This window comes from Musa acuminata, chromosome BXJ1-11 (genome assembly GCF_036884655.1).
Source record: "Musa acuminata AAA Group cultivar baxijiao chromosome BXJ1-11, Cavendish_Baxijiao_AAA, whole genome shotgun sequence".
In the NCBI taxonomy this organism is placed as follows: domain Eukaryota; kingdom Viridiplantae; phylum Streptophyta; class Magnoliopsida; order Zingiberales; family Musaceae; genus Musa; species Musa acuminata.
The window spans coordinates 9098533-9118698 of NC_088337.1; positions in this window are offsets into that span (position 1 = coordinate 9098533).

Sequence of the window (20166 nt, forward strand, 5' to 3'; positions counted from 1 at the left end):
AATTCAGTTTTAACTACTTATTTTTATTGACAATAAATATCAATTTTACCATAATCTTATATATATTATAAAATTATTATCATGAGAATTTGAATGATTTTGGATAAAATTATGAAGGTTTTGATATATTTGAAAATATATCATGAAAATAATTAAACTTTTTCAACTTTGTCTTAGATTTAGATCTAAATATTTTTAAATAATGAAACATTATCCAATTATAATATTTTTTTAATATAATTATTTTTTTTCAATTGAAATATGATTTTGAGCATCAACATTCTTCTTATGATCAAGATTTCTCTCCATAAACTTTTGTAATTCCCATCAATATTCCTCTTGTCATATGAACTTGGATTTTGTGAGTTGTATTTTTCATAGTTATAAAGATCATATCAAACCAAGTGATCAAATCAGAAAAATTAAAAATCAAATTATTAATCAATATGATTTACTTATTTGATCGATTATGTTGAAAATCGAGAATGAACTTATTGACTTTATATTTTTTAATAATACACATGAATTGATTGAGTTAAATAACAATGAAATATTGCTTAATACTCTCTAAGTAAAATGATTTTAGTTTATCTTAAAATATATTTATGTCAATTATAAAATTAGGAATATCGTGAAAATAGTTTTACTTAAACATGACAAATAATACTTTCAATCTTGATAACTTGGATTTTTATTATGATTAAAAAAATATATAAAAGAAATATAAAGGGATATTAAGTTAGAGATATGAGGATAAACATGTTGAAATAAACACAAATGAATTTAAAATTTTAGATTATAATATCAAATTGAGTTAGAACTAGTGATGACAATTATGCTAGATAAATTATTTTTTCTATATCATTCAATAATTGATTTTGGGTTAATGGATAGACATTTATGTTTATAGTATTAGTTGATATTATCATTTCTATTATTATATATTTTTTTTATTCGTTTAAAATTATATATATAATATATTTATGTCAATCATAAATTAGGATTATAATGAAAATATTTTTACTTAAATGTGATAAATAATACTTTCAATCTCGATAACTTGGATTTTTATTATGATTAAGGGAAATTTATAAAAGAAATATAAGGGAAGATTAAGTTAGAGATATGAGGATAAACATATTGAAGTAAACACAAATGAGTTTGAAACTTTAGATTATAATATCAAATTGACTCGCTAGTGTAGAACTAGAGATGACAATTATGCTAGATAAATTATTTATTCTATATCATTGAATAATTGATTTTGGGTTAATGGATAAACATTTATGTTTATAATATTAGTTGATATTATCATTTCTATTATTATTATTATTATTATATATATAATTTTTATTAGTTAAAAAAAATATATAACATATTTATGTCAATCATAAAATTAGAAATGTTGTCAAAATATTTGTACTTAAATGTGACAAATAATACTTTCATTCTTGATAACTTGGATTTTTATTATGATTAAAAATATATATAAAAAATATAAGGGGAGATTAAGTTAGAGATAAACATATTGAAATAAATGAAAATGAGTTTGAAAATTTAGATTATAATATTAAATTGACTGACTAGTGTAGATAGAACTAGTGATGACAATTATGCTAGATAAATTATTTCTTCTATATGATTGGATAATTGATTTCGGGTAGGATTATAGTGGAAATAGTTTTACTTAAATATGATAAATAATACTTTCAATTTTGATAACTTGAAATTTTATTATGATTAAGAAAAATAGATAAAAGAAATATAATGGAAGATTAAGTTAGAGACAAGGATGGAAGTAACACAAATAAGTTTAATTTAGATTATAATATCAAATTGATTTAGTGTAGAACTAGTGATGACAATTATGCTAGATAAATTATTTATTATATATCATTGAATTATTGATTTTGGGTTATTGGATAGACATTTATGTTTATAATATTAGTTGATGTTATCATTTCTATTATTATATATATATATATAAGAATATCATGAAAATAGTTGTGCTTAAATGTGACAAATAATATCTTTAATCTTGATAATTTAGATTTTTATTATGATTAAATATATATAAAAATATAAGGAGTTATTAAGTTAGAGATATGAGGATGAACATATTGAAATAAATATAAATGAGTTTGAGAATTTAGATTATAATATCAAATTGATTCACTTGTATTGAACTAGTGATGATAATTATGCTATATAAATTTTTTTATATCATTCAATAATTGATTTTGGATTAATGGATAGACATTTATGTTTATAATATTAGTTGATATTATCATTATTACTATTATATATAAATTATTTATTAGTTTAAAATTTATTTAATATATCTTCATCTATTTTTTTTTGTGAAAATAATGAAAAGAAAAATATATTAAATTCAATATTCCGCAGCCAAATATCCTTGCGAGGACTTTACCGGTATTTCAAATTTGAACGACACCAACTCCCGGAACCCTAAAGGTCTATTGCCTATAAATACTCTCCATCCCACTTCCTTTTCGTGACTCATCCTCACCGCCCCCAACCATGGAAGCCCCGAGACCTCTTCCCCGGACGCCTCCCTTTGATCTTTGATTATGCTGATGGTCGCTTATTCCTCTCTTCTGGTGGCATGGGTGCAATCGGTCACGACTTCTCCGTCGATTTTTTTTCCTCTCTGTTCATTTCTGTTTTTTCGTCTTTTGCGTAATGGATCGCGATTTCTCCGGCGGAAATTTTCTCTATGTTCGATTTCTAGGGTTCTCGGCAAGATCAGCTTCTTGCATGGATCTTGAAACCCATGTGATCCATGCAACATAATTCTTTACATCTTGCGAGATAGAAATCCAGCCTCAACTCACCTGGAAATGAATTCCATCCGTGATTTTCCGGGCCCTTCGAAACTGGAACATATGTTTTCGTTGATCTCCCTCTATTTCGTCTCTGTTTTGGGTCAAGAAGGTGGATTGCGAAGCAGACTCACTCTGTCCCAAAACCCACCATTCCATGTTTTGTGGCAATTTCTTCGTTTGCGAGAGCAATCTTTTCCGACCTATACTCGTCCGCATGTGAACTCCTCATCATGATCTTGCGGAGGTAGTGCGGATTACAACTTTTTTCAATTGGTGTTGATTTTACGAATATGATTGGATGTTTTATTGAGTTTAATCAATAACGATACAATAATAAAGTAGATAGAATTTACTTTTGCAATTTAGGAATAAGTGCAATACTGTCAGGAAAATGAATTTTAATTTTTACTATATATCTGAAAGGTTTAATAGAATCCATTTAATAGTTCTCTATGTTTTGTAAGTCTAGAAATATCTTGATATGCTATTTTTATTTCTAGTGTTGACAAAATATGTTAAGGACTATTAGGAAATCCAGTCAATGAGTAATTTTGTATTTCTGGAACCAGAAGGCCAAATGCAAAAGAAGACTTTGAGGACATTAAACATTTCAGAGTTTAAATTTGAAATATTAAGTGAACCTGAATAAAAATTCGACATTTCATAGATGAAACATGCATGAAGATTTAAATCTCATACTTATTTTTTGAGAAGAATCATCAATATCATTATATGATTAATCGGCCAAAAAGAGATCTTTCAAGTCTTAGTTATTTGAACTACCTCAAAGGAATAAATAAGAAAAATATTTTAATTTTTTAAATATGGAACATTTTCTTTGTATATACTTTATATATTACTGTACATGACGAATCCTTTCTGGATAAAGGAGTATCCTCTATGACATACAACTTGATCAGGGTGACGCCCTTTAATTTCCATCTCCTTATCAATTCATAACTTAATTTGCTGTCGAATGAATTCTTTATCTGCTAATTCTTCAAATCGTCTTTATTTCCACTCAGTGAAGGTGAATCAGGTTTATCAGAGAATGAGTAGTTATGAATCAAACTCGGTGGTAGGATTTGAAAAATTGAAAATTGGATTGTCCATGGAACGATTATTTTTTGGGTAATTTGAATGCGTTATGATGAAAGATTATCTAAATACTCTTAGTTATGATGAAGATTATCTAAATACTCTTAGTTTAAATATTACGACTATGTTAAAAAGTTATTTAAATACTCTAATTAGTTATATGTTACATAAAAATGATTTAGTTTTGTATTGTAACAAAAATATTTATATGCGTTCATCGGATCAATAGATATAGAATTTGTAGAGTTTGATAGTAAAATTGTAGGAGGAGGGTGAGTTGGTGCAATCTTAGTTCGATGAGAACTGAAAAGTTGTTTCACTCTTGTAAGAGAGTAGAGAAGAGGTGATAGGACAATTTGTAACGAAGTAAAATCGAATACAACACAAGTATTGAAAAATTGGAGTCAAAAGGGGTTTCATCTTGACCATCTGACAAAGTCTCGGAGGTTGGGTTTTAGCAGTACCATCATCTAACAGGGCAGTATTACCGCTTGATAGTAATAACTAATGGTGCTAACTATGATTTTTAAGGTATATATTAAACAAAACAAGCTCGATAAGTTTATGTTTTTTCCGATGAGCTTCTGACGATCTTTCGATAATCTCTTAGTGGACTTCCGGCATGCTTGACTTCACGATGATTTTCTTGCGAGTTTCGATGAACTTTTTCTTGATCTATTTTGACAGTATTTTTAACGAACCTTCGGACTTTTGACGAACTCTTAAATTTCAAACGAAATCTTGATCTTTATTATTAAAATTTAAGATTTAATAATTTTTTTTGATAATGACGATCAATTGATAACGAAGTTAACTTTAACTCTCCCTATCTATATGCTATACTTAAGAAAAAAGATATTTTTGAATTCAAGACGAATTTAAGTATCAAATCGATAAGTTATATACATTTAAACTTATTGATATGCAAATCATGATACCAATCATGATTTATCATATCAAAATATGATATAATATATTTATCATAATACAAATGATGTTAAGATATGATATTCATTTTTAAGTCCAATATCAAATGACGATAGACAATTATCATTTTTATGATACGGATTTCAAATATGAAATTTAATAAGATTCAAATTTTGATAAAAGATGATAATTCATCAATCCAAGACATGATATTGATTGTAAGTGTAATGATATGATATTAATTGTAAGTATGAAATTAAGCATGATAATCACAATGATATACATTTATCATTTTGATTCGAAATTAAGTATAATTAAAATATTTTCAAGTATTCATGTCAGAATACATTTCAAGCATTCATGATACATTCGCAATATATTTTGATATTTTTCAAGTATTTACGATGTATTTGATGATTCCGATCATATTTCAAGCAATCGTAAATCATTTACTAATTCCAATCATATTTCAAGCAATTGCAAATCATTTATGATAAGATACATTTGACGCATTATTTCAAACATTCATAATCCTAATTTATCATCAATTTAAGCATTCATAATACAATTTTATCATCAATTTGTCACATTTCTCCCTCTTTATCATCAACAAAAAGGAAATGAACAATAGTCTCAAGCAAAGAAAGGGAAATGTTCATGAATAGTGCATTTATCAAGAAGAATCGAAATATTGAAAGTTCATTAATATTTTATGAGATAAAATTGTTGAATCTCGGATTTTGATAATGAAATCAATTGATAAGTGTTTATGATTTGATCTACGTTTTTAGTGACGCAGGATGCTTCGATCAGGATGAGACAATTAAAGCAAGAAGAATCATGTTGGGCAAGATTGATGTTTGGATGTCGGGTCGGAGGATCAGTCGACGTATCGACAAAAGGTTTCGGACCATGGATTCGGGCATCGGGCCAAGAAAAGCGGATATTGAGTTAAGGATATCGGAGTTGCGGAGTCAACTGGTCAGTTGGGTAATAAAGAGATACGATGCGCTGAAGAATCGGACGAAGCGTCGATGGACCAATGACATGTCGGACAACATGATTCATGCTTAGTATTAATTATTTAGATTGAAGTATGTTTTTACATGTGCAAGATTAACTATGATAGCAAGGCATAAAACAAAATGAAGTCTCGGAGTAAGGATGCGATTTTGTTGGGAGTTCGAGAGTTCGTTGGAAGTTTGGACGTTCGTCGGAAGTTCTACCGGAATTGATCGAGAAGCCCAGAGCTTGTTAAAGAAGCTCGTCGAAACTCGCCAAGAAGATCATCATGAAGTTCAGGAGCTTGCCGGGGGTCCACTGGAACATTGCCGAGAGATCGTCGGAAGTTCGCCCGAAGATCGCTAGAAGCTCACCGGAAGAACCTAGACTTACAGACTTTGTTTATCTTAGTAAATGTCTTAAAATTCATAGTTAGCACATAATAGAGATTATAATTGAGCCAACCCAATTAGGGGACAGTTGGGCCAAGTTTGGGCTGTGTTGGGCCAAGAAAAAGGCCCAAACAGTGACCAAACATGTGAAACCGTCGTAGCACAGTCTTCAAGATTATGTCAGACGGTGGTACTACCCAGTCTTATGGCACAATCTTCGAGATTGTCTGGGTGGTGGTACCGTTAGTCTGGACGGTGGTACCACCCAGTGTTAGGCTGTAGGCGATGGTACCGCCCGTACCCTGAAATTTCAAGGGTTTGAATTTTGGGCTCCAAATTTGAATTCATTTGGGGCATATAAATACCCTAGCTATTCCTGCATAGATTAGTAAGAAATATTGAGAAAAACATTGTGATTCTAAAATTGTAAACCTTAGAAAGTTGAGTTCCCTCCTCCCAAAGCTTCAAGAGAGTTCTAAGGGAGGTGTGAGAGGGATACCTTGTAAAAGAGGGTTGTAAAAGGTTGTTTCCTAAACCTATGAAAAAGAGAAGAGAAGTGTAAAAGGGTAGTTGGTCTTCGCCCATTGAAAGAAGACCGATAGTGGATGTCGGTGGCCTCGACGGAAGAGAAATCAGCGAAGTGGATGTAGGTCACGACGAACGAACCATTATAAAAATCTGGTTTGTATTTCTCTTGTGTAATTTACTTTACTACAAACCACTTTACTTGCTTTACATCCACTATGCTCTTCCATACGCTTTCAAACTTAATACCTTTACGAAATAATTTTTCATCAGAAACAGATTTAATCGTAACGAAGTTTTGAACTGACGTAATTTTTACCTATGCACTAATTCACTCCCCCCTCTTAGTGCTGACTCTTTTCCTAACAATTGGTATCAAAACCTCATTTTTTTCATTGGTTTAACACCCAAAGAGAAATGACTCTTTTCGACTTTCAAGAGGGTTACTCTCTCATTCGTCCTCTTTTTTTCAATGGGATGAACTACACTTATTGGGAAACTCGAATGAGAGTTTTCTTGCTTTTATTGAATCTCGATTTATGGCACATAGTCGAATTTGATTTTTAAAGGTCTTCTGTTCCAATGAACCATTGGAATGATTTGGAGAAGACTTTTTCTCTAAATGCTAGAATGCCTTGTTTTGCATCTTAGATAAAACTGAGTTTAATCAGGTTTTTACGTGCGAAACGACTTTCGATATTTGGCACACTATCGAAATCACACATGAAGGCACTAATAGAGTAAAAGATTCGAAGATCAATTTTTTAATGCATGATTTCGAGCTGTTTCAAATGAAGTCGAGCGAGACTATTGTTGACATGTACACCCGCTTTACAGATGTCGTCAATAGTTTAAAAGCTATTGGCAAATGTTTTTCGAATCTTGAACTTATGAATAAAGTTTTACGTTTACTTTCTAAAACTTGTGAATAAAAAATAATGGCTATTCAAGAAAAAAAAAACTTGAATCATTTACCAATTGAAGAACTTGTAAGGTCTTAGATGACCTATGAAATGACGTGCAATGCACGTGAAAAACTTAAGAACCACCTTCCAAAGAACAAAAAGGATTTCGGACATCGAACAAAAGAAGACTACTCGAGCGAAATCCTTTTGAAGATCAGCTCAAGTGATGATGAACTTGAACTTTTCACAATAAAACTTAAAAAGTATTTAAAGCAAGAATCAAAAAATAAAAACAAATTGAAGAAGAAGAAAGCACTTTAGGACGAAATGAGTACATTTGAAGAGGAGAAGCAAACCAACAAATGCGAGATGGCAAACTATGCCTTAACGACATTCGACGATGAGGTAATTAAAATATCTTTAATTTATTTTGAAATTACATGATACTTTTCATAAGTTATTTTTAATTTAGTTTAGAATAACTATTTTTCTTGAGAATTGCATGTTTAATGAAAATGCAAAAATAAAATTGGATCATGCTTACCTTTCTAGTGATTTTAAAAATAATCATGAAAATTGCATATTTTATGATATACAAACAAAATGATTTTGATTAAAGATAATCTATGATTAATGAAATCATGTTTGATTTGAAGTAATGATTTGATAATAATGCTTAATGAGTTGATCTTTCAAAATGATGCATGATGATTTTTATGATTTATGCCTTATTGATCTTTGACGTAATAAATCTTGTACTTTCGATTTTAAATGTTGATATATTTTTTTATTTAGAATAAATGAAAAAGGCATACTTCTATGAAATAAATCACATGAATTGAAACAACTAAAAAGAGAAAAGTATTTTTCTTGAAAATTCTTTTTCTCTATCTTATTGACTTTGATGAATCTATTTGATCATTTTTTATGAATCTCTTGAAAATGATTTTGATTTGACGTTTTGAATTTGAATAAGTTTTTATTCAAATCATGATCTTGATCTCTTGGAATTACTTGAGATTTTTTTCAAGATCTCTTCTTTGTACTCCTATGATTTTTTCTTGGTATTTTACTAAAGAAGAGATTTTCTATGCGAATTATAATATTTTATATGCATGAATTGAGGTTTTGTTCTCTTACAAGATTAAATGAATTTTATCTATATCATAATCTCCTAAGAATTTTTTTCGTTATTTATTTAAGAGGAGATTTGTTAAAATGAATCGTGGTGTTTCTTGATATTCACAATTTGTCTTCATTATTTGTGTATCTCATCACCAAAATTCTCTTGATATTTTTCATGTGTTGATATAAAATTATGCATGAAATACTCTTGATATTATTTTGATGCATGCATACAAATGAGAAGTTATGATCATGTATGGTATGACGTAATTTGATATTTTGATACTATTATGATTTGAAATATTTATGCATGCATGCAATACTTATGCTTTTTATTATAATGATATATTGTATATAATGTGTATCATGAATGCTCTAAATGATAAATGTTTGGTATCATGATCAAAATGTTGATAAATGCTTAAAAATCTTAATATTTTAGTATCATGTATGATATGCTCATAATGATGATTGATTTATTTTTAGTATCATGCATAGAGTAAGGATGATATGTAAAGTTTTAAAATTGTGTATGTTGTAAATTGAAACTATAATGATGCACAAACATATTGAAATAATGATTGAAACATTGATATAATCATGAATGATGATTTGATATTATGCATGCAACACTTTAACTTATGAAAATGATGCATGCAATGATAAAATATTCATGATGAAAAATTGTTTTGACATTTATAACTTGATTTTTCATCTTTGTTATTCATCCTTTGTCATGATTTAAAAATTATTGTAAAGAAAAAAAAGAGATATAAAATTGTATTCTTCCATTCTTTTTGACAATGACAAAGGGGGAGATAGTTAGCTTGCACAAGTCAAGAAGATGCAAAGACATACTAGCTTGCTCATCTCAAATGAGAAGCAAAGATTGCTAACTTGTATATTTCAAGAAGCAAAAGTTGTTTTCTTGAACATCTCAATATTGCTAGCTTATTTTTTTTTAATGATGTAAAGAATTTGCTAGTTTGCATGATGTAGAAATTGTTAGGATCGGGGTCGGTACTAAGAGGGGGGTGAATTAGTGCAGCGGATATAAACGTCGGTTTCGAAAAATCTTTCGTACGATAAAACCCGAACTTAGAAATGCTTAACTTGAAACACGTGTTCGTAAATGTATTGAATGCAGTAAGCTATTAAAGAGGTTTGTAGTAAAGATAAATTGCTTATAGTAAAATGCAAACTAGATTTTTAGAGTGGTTCGGTCAACGTGACCTAAATCCACTTCGCCGATTCCTCCTCCGTCGAGGCCACCGACATCCACTATTGATCTTCCTTTAATAGGCGAAGATCAACCTCATTCTTACACCCCTCTTATCCTTTTATTGGGTTTAGGAGATAACCCTTACAAGCACTCACACTCCTCTCTAACAGAATTCTAAACTTAGAGTGGAGGAGGAAATTTCTAAAGAGATTACAGTAGCGTTTTCTCACTTTTGAATACTCTATGCTTGTGTATTTTAACCAGGGATAAGAGGGGGTATTTATAGGCTTCAAGTTGATTCAAACTTGTGTTAGGATCGGAGCGGCACTAAGAGGGGGGGGTGAATTAGTGCAGCGGATTAAAACTTCGATTTTAACAAAATCTTTCGTACGATAAGAACGGAACTTGAAAAGTTTAACTTGAAAGCGTATTCTTAAAGTTGCGCAGCAAGGGTAATAAGGAACTAAAGCAGTAAGAAGATTTGCAGTAATGTAAATGACAATAATAAAATGCAAACCAGAGATTACGCCGATTTTTATAGTGGTTCGGTCAAATGACCTACTCCACTTGCGAGGCCCCTCTTCGATGAGGCTCCCACCTTCTACTAGCAAGTCTCTTGAAATGGAAGGGTAAACACCCCTCTTACAACCTTTTACAAGCAGCTCAACCTCTTACAAATTTTCAATAAGAAAGAAGGAGGAGAACTCTCTAGCAAATTGAAAACAAGACTTGCTAAGACTTTCTAAGACTTTTCTCTCAATCAAAATGCTTCTCAAAAGTTGTAACCTCAGCTGAGATTTGAGGGGTATTTATAGGCCTCAAGAGGATTCAAATTTTGGGCTTCAAAATTTGAATTCTCTTAGGGTTCCCGGTGCTGGAGGTGCCACCGCCCAGCCAGGCGGTGCCACCGCCCAGCGCTCGGGTGCTGGACGGTGCAACCGCCCAGCCAAGGAGGTGTCACCGCCCAGCCAGGCGGTGCCACCGCCTGGCTCTCCAATTCATTTGTTTGGCTTAATTTTAGCCCAAACTAAATCTGACTTTGGGCCCAGTTGGCCCCTAACCAAGATATAGGATTATCTCTTAATCCTAATCCTAATTACAGGTGAACTACATAACACAAAAAAAACATCCTAAGCAAGTTTTTTAACCGCGAACGTCGAGTCTTGTTCCGGCGAGCTTTCCGACGAACTTCTTCCGACGGACTCCCTGCAAGCTCCCAATCTTTGTGATGACTTTAACGAGTAGCCGAGCCTTCTTGGTGATCTCCGTGAGCCTCCGACGATTTCTTCGGCGAACTTCCGACATGTTCCCGATTTCTTCTCGGATGGTTCCGGCAGCATCTCCGATGATTCTTCGGTCTCTTAAACGTCCATCGAGCTCGACTCCGGTATCCTTGCTTTATGTTTTCTGGTTATCGTAGTTAATCCTGCACACTTAACTCAATAATATGGATTAGATCAATTAACCCACCAATTGATTATATCATCAAAATCCGAGATTCAACAACTTGGAGACTAAAACTTTCCCATCATGGGTTCCCCGAGCACGAGCGGTACCATCGCTTGCGTTGGGCGGTACCACCGCGCAGAGTCAGTCTGACATTGACACTGCCCTGGGTGGTACCACCGCCTTGTCATGGCCTTAGCTGGAATTGCCTAAGGCGTGAGGCACCCTTGCGGCCAAAGACGCGAACTTAGCTTGCGTTGCCTAAGTCGCGAGTCACCATTGCGGCAAAGATGCGAACTTAGCTTGCGTTGCCTAAGTCGCGCTTCGCCCTTGCGATATTGCTCCGCAAGGATCAGCCCACTTGTAACCTCTCGCAGGTCCTGAAGGACCTGTAAAAAGAGAAAGTTGGTTAGTTCGAAAGAACGAGCGACGGACAAGTCCCGGCGTCTCGCGAAAAGGGGAAGCTTTACAAGCAATTCAACGAGCACCTTGCGTGCACAAGAGAAAAGAGGGAGAGGGGGAAAACAAGGCTTTAGAAGGATGAACGAACAACTGCAAGCCCACAAACAACCGCTCACCTGGTCCCGGGCGCGACAACAAGTTCCCGTAAAGGCCACGTGCGAACTTACGAAAGAGAGTTCAACGCCTGGTATATAACCGAAGCCCCATCCAGCTCTGTGCCACCCGGGGGGTTCAAAGGAGCTGAGATGGCTGACGTTTTGGTGAGCGGAGGCAGATTGGAGAAATCAGCTCGTGACACGCGAAAATGGAGCTGTTTTGGGCTATTTTGGGGCTGTTTTGATCGGTTCGGTGAGCGGTCGCTTTGTAACGCTGCAGCTTGTTCGAACTTACATTTTTACAAGCAAAATGACCCAAAACCAAGAGAAAATATGCTGTCAAGCAGCTGTACATATAGGTGTGAGCGACGAACGGTTCGTTGAACGGAGTTGTTGCGGGTGCTCGACGACCGTTCGTGACATTCTCCCCCAATTAAACTGTCGAAGCCCTCGTCGACGCTTGTTGGTGGTTGTTGATGACTTCTTCTTTATGTCACAGGGCATCTTTAGGCTCCCAACTGGCTTCAGTTTGGGGAAGCTTTCGCCACTTCACCAAGTACTCTGTCTGCTTAGCTCCGTTGGGTAGCTTTATCTTGCGGTCCGCCAGAATGGTTTCCACTCGCTTCTCGTAGGAGGCTGTGATGGGAGGTAGCCGAGTTGGAATACTTCGGGAAGCATCTTGCGGATCCGAGTGGTAGGCTTTTAGGTTGCTGGCGTGAAGAACGTTGTGAATTTTGAACCACGCCGACAGCTGCAACTTGTAAGAGACGTTACCTACCCTGCTGATAATTGGGAAGGGCCCTTCATACTTGCGCACCAATCCTTTGTGGACTCTGTTCCTAAAGAATTGGTGTGATGCTGGTTGGAGCTTTACCAACACCAAATCGCCAACTTTGAACTCTTGCGGTCGCCTTCCCAAGTCTGCCCACTTCTTCATCCTTTTTGCCGCCTTCTCCAAGTAAGCCCGGGCAATATCTGCATTTCGATGCCACTCCTTTGTGAAATGATAGGCTGATGGACTACTCCCAGTATACCCAATTGCCATGGTGTGTGGAGTCGACAGTTGTTGTCCTGTAATGATCTCGAAGGGGCTCTTGTTGGATGCAGAGCTCCGTTGCAAGTTGTAAGAGAATTGGGCAATGTCCAACAACTTCACCCAATCTCGTTGATTGACACTCACGTAGTGCCGGAGGTATTGCTCCAGGAGCGAGTTTATCCTTTCAGTCTGGCCATCCGTTTGGGGGTGGAGGCTTGTAGAGAAGTATAACTTTGACCCCAACAATTTGAATAGCTCGGTCCAGAATCGTCCCAGGAACCGAGCATTTTGATCACTAATGATATTGTGCGGGACTCCCCAATACTTCACTACATCCTTCATCATCAGCCTGGCCGCCTCCTCTGCTGAACAGTGTAGGGGAGCAGCGATGAAAGTTGCATACTTTGAAAACTGATCGACCACCACGAGTATCGATCCGAGTCCCCCTACAGGTGGCAAGCTTGATATGAAATCCAAGGAAATGCTCTCCCACGACCTTTCTGGTATGGGCAACGACTCCAAAAGTCCCACCTGCTTCCGCTGCTCCACCTTGTCTTGTTGGCAAGTAAGGCATGTTCGAACATATTCCTCCACATCAGTCCCCATCTTCGGCCAGTAGAAGGCCCTCTCCACGAGAGCCAACGTTCTGTGAATGCTTGGGTGTCCAGCCCAAAGGGAATCGTGACACTCTTTTAAGAGTTCACGCCTTAAATTGTCCACTCGGGGAACATAAACCCTATTCCCTTTTGTGTAAACAAGTCCCACCTGGACCCAAAATCGTCATGCCTTGCCTTCTTTGATGAGCTGCATCAGGATAACTGCCTAGGGATCACTATATAGTCCATCCCTGATTCGGGAAAGAAAGTTATAGTGCAACTGACTTGCTTGGCCTCTGCCCTCCAGTTGTACGACATTCACGCATTCCACTTTCCGACTTAGCGCATCGGCCACGACATTTGCCTTCCCGGGCTTATACTCCATTGCCATATCAAATTCAGCCAGGAAGTCCTGCCATCGCGCCTGCTTTGGAGAGAGCTTCTTTTGAGTTTGGAAATAGCTCAGGGCGATATTGTCCGTCCTCGGCACAAATCGCGACCCGAGGAGGTAGTGTCGCCAAACTTGTAGACAGTGGATCACTACTGTCATTTCCTTCTCATGCACTGGATACTACCGCTCGGTCTCGTTGAGTTTGCGACTCTCGTAGGCCACCGGATGACCCTCCTGCATGAGTACCCCCCCAATAGCGAAGTCCGAAGCATCTGTATGGACTTCAAAGGGATCTCCATAGTTCGGCAATTTGAGCACCGGTTCTTCTAGAACAGCAGCCTTCAGATCTTGGAATGCTATCTCACATTTGTCAGACCACTTCCAAGGCTGCTCCTTCTTCAGCAACTCCATCAGTGGGGTTGCCCGCTTCGAATATCCCACTATGAAGCGTCGATAGTAATTGACGAAACCAAGGAAGGATCTCAACTCTGGCACCTTCTTTGGAGTTCGCCATTCCGCAACTGCTTGCACCTTCGACTTATCCATCCGAATGGAGCCATTACCGATTTGGTGCCCCAAGAATAAGATCTCAGTTTGAGCAAAGTAGTATTTCTCCCTTTTCACGAACAAAGTGTTCTCCCTGAGAACCTTGAAAATTGTCCGAAGGTGCTTGACGTGCTCCTCGAGCGTTTGATTGTAGACGACGATATCGTCCAGGTAGACGACCACGAACTTATCCAAATACTCCTTGAATAGCTGGTTCATGAGAGTACAGAATGTGGCCGGAGCGTTGGTTAAGCCGAAAGGCATCACCAAGAACTCAAACGCTCCATACCTGGTCACACAGGTAGTCTTCGCTTCATCGCCTTCAGCAATGCGCACTTGCCAATACCCCGACCGAAGGTCGAGTTTTGAGAAATACTTAGCCTTGCCCAATTGGTCGAACAAGTCCGCAATGAGCGGGATGGGATACTTGTTCTTCACTGTCACTTTGTTGAGGGCTCGGTAGTCGACGCATAATCGGAGGCTCCCATCTTGTTTCTTTTGGAAGAGAACTGGAGCTCCGAAAGGTGCTTTAGAGCTGCGGATGAGACCACCGCTTAGCAGTTCACCTAACTGCTTCCTAAATTCTGTCAACTCTGGCGGGGGCATGCGGTAGGGTGGTCTCGCTGGAGGCTTCACTCCTGGCTCCAGCTCGATGCTGTGATCCACGCCTTTGCGTGGTGGAAGAGTCTTCGGCAACTCGGGTGGCATAACATCTTTGAACTCTTTCAGGACGTTCGCCACCACAACAGGTTCTTGAATGGCCTCCTCGTTGAGTGGCTCTAGCTTCATAGTAGCAACGAATGTCAATTCGCCTTTTCGCACCCCTTTCTTCAATTGTAATGCCGAAATGTGTTGGGGCTCCTTGGTTCCTCTCCGAGAGACGGGAACCATGCAGGGGTCATCGCCTCCCATCATACATAGGGAGTTCAAGAACGACATCGGCACCAACTTCGACGCGTGCATAAACTCCATTCTAAGAATCACTTAGAAGTCGTCCAGTGGCACGACCATCATGTTGGTGTTCCCGCTCCATGTCCCGATTTTGATGGGAACTCCCTTCGCCAACCTGGAGATTCGCCTGGCCTCCGAGTTCACTGCCTTCATTCGGCTTAGGATCTTCTCCAAGATCAACCCAAGTCGCTGTGCTTCACGATCGGCTATGAAGTTGTGGGTAGTCCCCGTGTCCACCATTGCATGGGTTGTTTGGCCATTTAACTTGATGTCCACATACATCAGCTCACTACTTCCTGCTTTTTGTACCTTTATCTTCATGTTCTCCCCCACTTGACCCCGCATAGCGTTCAACAAACGCATTACTCCCATTCGGGGTCCTTGCGACTCCTCGTCGTCGCTGCTAGATTCAGAACTGCTCGAACTAAGAGCAACAGCTTTGCCCTTGTCTGATCGGGGGGGGGGGGTGGATGGAAGCCGTCAAAGCATTGAGTGCCTATTTTTGTGGGCACTCCCTCACCATGTGCGGTCCTCCGCACAAGAAGCATCCTCCAAGTTTTGAGGCCTTGCCTTTCGGGTTCGGCCCTTTGTGGGAGCTCTTCTTCTTTTGCTCGCCCCCGAGCTCCTTCCCTCGAGAATGTTTTGGAGGGCGATTGCCTGAAGATTGTTTCCTTCTTGCTGGGTCTTCGGAGGAAACAAAGTCGGTGAGCCTTTTTACAGCAGCAATTGCCCCGACCATATCGGTAACATTCCTTCGATTTAGCTCCTGTTGAGCCCATGGTTTCAAACCATCGAGGAAGCTGAACAACTTGTCCTTCTCGGACATGTCCTGTATGTCCAGCATTAGTACAGAAAATTGTTTCACATAGTCTCGGATGGTGGTACTTTGGTGGAGTTGTCTCAACTTCCTTCTTGCGACGAACTCTGTGTTCTCCGGTAGGAACTGAGTTCTCAACTCTCGCTTCAAGTCCTCCCATGTGTCGACTCGACACCGACCTTGTTGGATCTCCTCCCAACGGGTTCGCCACCAAAGTTTCGCATCTCCGTTCAGATACATTGTTGCTATAGAAACTTTGGTATCTTCAGAATCGGGCCTCGTAGCTCGTAAGTATTGTTCCATGTCGAACAAAAAGTTCTCGAGCTCTTTGGCATCTCTGGCCCCTCCATATCCATGAGGCTCAAGTGCCCTTAAATTTTATGGCGGTGCAACGCGGGTGTTGCTTCCTCCCGCATTTAGTGTTCTTGTGAGCATGGCCACCTTTGCAGTGAGTTCCGCCACAACATCCTGTAAGTGTTGCACGGAGTCCTTGGTGTCATTAGACAGTCGGTCGACTAGGGCCTCGACCTTGTCGATCCCGGACTCTGCTTCCTCTTGCGAGCTCTCTACCCCAACAAGCCTTTGTTGGCCATGGTAGAGTTCCTCCATGCTCGCTTCAAGAACATCCAGGCGGGTTTCCGCCGTTGTGAGTCTCTCCTTGTGACTCTTTTTCCCAGTTAGCGCTCTAGATTGCGCTTCCTCTTACAATTCCTAAGACATTTGCTAAGCTAAATAAGTCCCTATGTCTTGGTTTCTTCCGGCGAGCTTCTGGCGAACTTCCGACGATCTCTCAGCAATGTTCCGGCGGACTCCCGGTAAGCTCCTAGACTTCACGACGATCTTCTTGGCGAGTTCCGACGAGCTTCTCTAGCAAGCTCCGAGACTTCTCGGCTGGTTCCGCTAGAACCTCCGACAAACATCCGGACTTCCGACAAACTCAAAAACTCTCAATGAAATCACGTCCTTGACTCCGGGACTTCATTTTGCTTCATGCCTTGCTATCGTAGTTAATCCTGCACATGTAAAACACACTTCGATCTAGACAATTAATACTAAGCATTAATCAAGTTGTCCGGCATGTCATTGGTCTCTCGACGCTTCGTTCGATTCTTTGGCGCATCGTCCTCTCTTGCGACCTATTGCCCAATCGGCCAGTTGACTCCGCAACTCCGATATCCTTGGCGCAATATCCGCTCTTCTTGGCCCGATGCCCGAATTCACGACCCAAAGCCTTCTATCGATACGTCGATCGTTCCTCCGATCCGACGTCCAATCTTCTGACATGTTTTCCTTTGGCACAATATGATTTTTCCTGCTTTAATTGTCTCATCTTGATCGAAGCATCCTGCGTCACTCAAAACGCAAATTAAAACATAAACACTCATCGATTAGTTTCATCATCAAAATCCGAGATTCAACAATCTCCCCCTTTTTGATGATGACAACCTATCGACAACGGAGTTAACCTTAACTCCCGGAGTTTAAACAAACTCCCTCTATCAATATGCCATATAACTCTTGGATTCAAAAATCCAAGCAAACATGTCATGATAAAATCATGCATGACATCAACATACTTCTCCCCCTTTGTCATCAACAAAAAGGAGAAGTTCCTAGTATCATGTGTTTGAGATATAAATTCAAATCGTTGTATGAAAATCATAATATCAAGTTTTATTATCATGCAAGCTAGCAAAAATTTAGTAAGTGCTATATCATATTTAGAACATTCAAGCTATCAAGTTGTAGATATGCAAGGTAGTAAGATAGCAAGTTCTACCTCATAGAAACTAGCAAAATTTCGAAAGCAAATGCAAGATAGCTTTTTGTTGAAGTGTGCAAGCTAGCGATTCTTGCTTCCTATTGCAATATGCAAGTTGCAAGTTTTGCTTCTTGAGATAGGTAAGATAGTACTTTTGCAATTTTTGTTTCTTAAGATAGGCAAGCTAGTGATGTTCCAGATAGCAAGCTCTTTCTTCTCTTTTGAGAAGTGCTATTTTTGCTTCCTTTGCAAAGTGCAAGTTAGCAAAATTTTGCTTCATTCTTGAATTGTGCAAGCTAGCATATTTCTCTTTCAGATGTGCATATTAGCAACTCTTTCTCCCCCTTTGCCATTGTCAAAAAGAAGGAAAAAATATAATTTTATATCTCTTTTTTTCTTAACAATAATTTTCAAATCATAACAAAAGAAAATAGCATAGATGAAAATTCAAGTCATGAATGTCAAAATAATTATTTTATCATGAATATTTTATCATTGCATGCATCATTATCATAAGTTAAAGTATTGCATGCATAATACCAAATCATCATTTATAATTACATCAATATTTCAGTCATTATTTCAATCTACACATCATGAGAATAATAAATTTGCACTATAGACAATCTCAAGTTTTATCATTCAAGCTAGCAAATATTTTTGTTCTCTTTTGCAATGTGCAAGCTAACAATTTTATTTTTCTTTTATAACAGTGATTCAATCATATTATGTGATAAACAAATCATAATTACAAAGGAGTATTGAATAAAAAAAAAATCAATTTATGCATAAAATGTTCCAAGCATCAAGGTACATTTTCTCAAATTGTGGGTATCGAAAAATCAAGAGAAAACAACTTACGATTCATTTTGAAAAATATTCTTTTTGATTAAATGAGAGAATCATGATTAATAATCTTAATTTACATAAAGTTTCAAAAACATAATTATCAAGATCATGAATACTAAAAGACCATGAACCATTCCGACAAATTTCCTTTTAAATAGAAAACAATCTTGATTCATTCAATAGAGAATTCAAATTATAATTACAAGAAATCAAGATAAAGCTCATTCAAATTCAAATCAACAAAATCATCAAAATCTCAACATTACTTTTAAGATATTCAAAAAGACACAAACAACTTTATCAATCTCTTAGTGAAAAATCGATAAGATAGAGAAATTTTTTTTTTCAAAAAATGCTTTTCTCTTTTTGTTTAAACTTATTGATTGATTTCATACATGCATGTTCTTTTCTTTTATGCCAAATCCATGCATCATTCATTAACATCGAAAAAGAACTTTCAAAGGATCGCAAAGTTCGATAATCACAAAAATAATCAAGATTAATAAATCATAAATTACTTAAAAATCATCATGCATAATTTTAAAATTTAAATTTATTAAGCATGATCTCAAATTACATTATTTCATCAATCATGATTTTATATTTTCAATTAGAATCATTTTGTTTATTTATTATAAAATATGTATTTTTCTTGTTAGGTGAATCTAACTTTTCAAGCTTAGTTTTCGATACAAAATCCATGCATCATCATTAAGCATGATATCAAATCATCATTACATTATTTCATCAAGCATGATTTCGTAAATTATTTTCAATTAAATACGAAGATCATCAAGATACATGTTATCACTTTATCACAAAAAAAAATCTAGCATGATTTAAGTCTAATTTTTTGTTCTTTTATCATATGCAATTTTTATGATTATTTTCAAAATTACTAGCATGATAAGCATGATTCCTAATTTTTTACATTTTCATTACATTATATAATTTTTAAAAAATAAATTTTCTAAACTAAATAAAAAAGAAAATGCACCATAAAAAGCATAATGTAATTTCAAAATAAATTAAGGGGTTTCGATTACCTCATCGTCGAAGGCCGTTAAGGCGTAGTTTGCCATCTCGTTTTTGTTAACTTTCTCCTTGTCTTTGGTGGAACTCGATTCATCCAACTTTGTGTTCTTCTTCTTGCGTTCAAAGCAAGTAGTTACG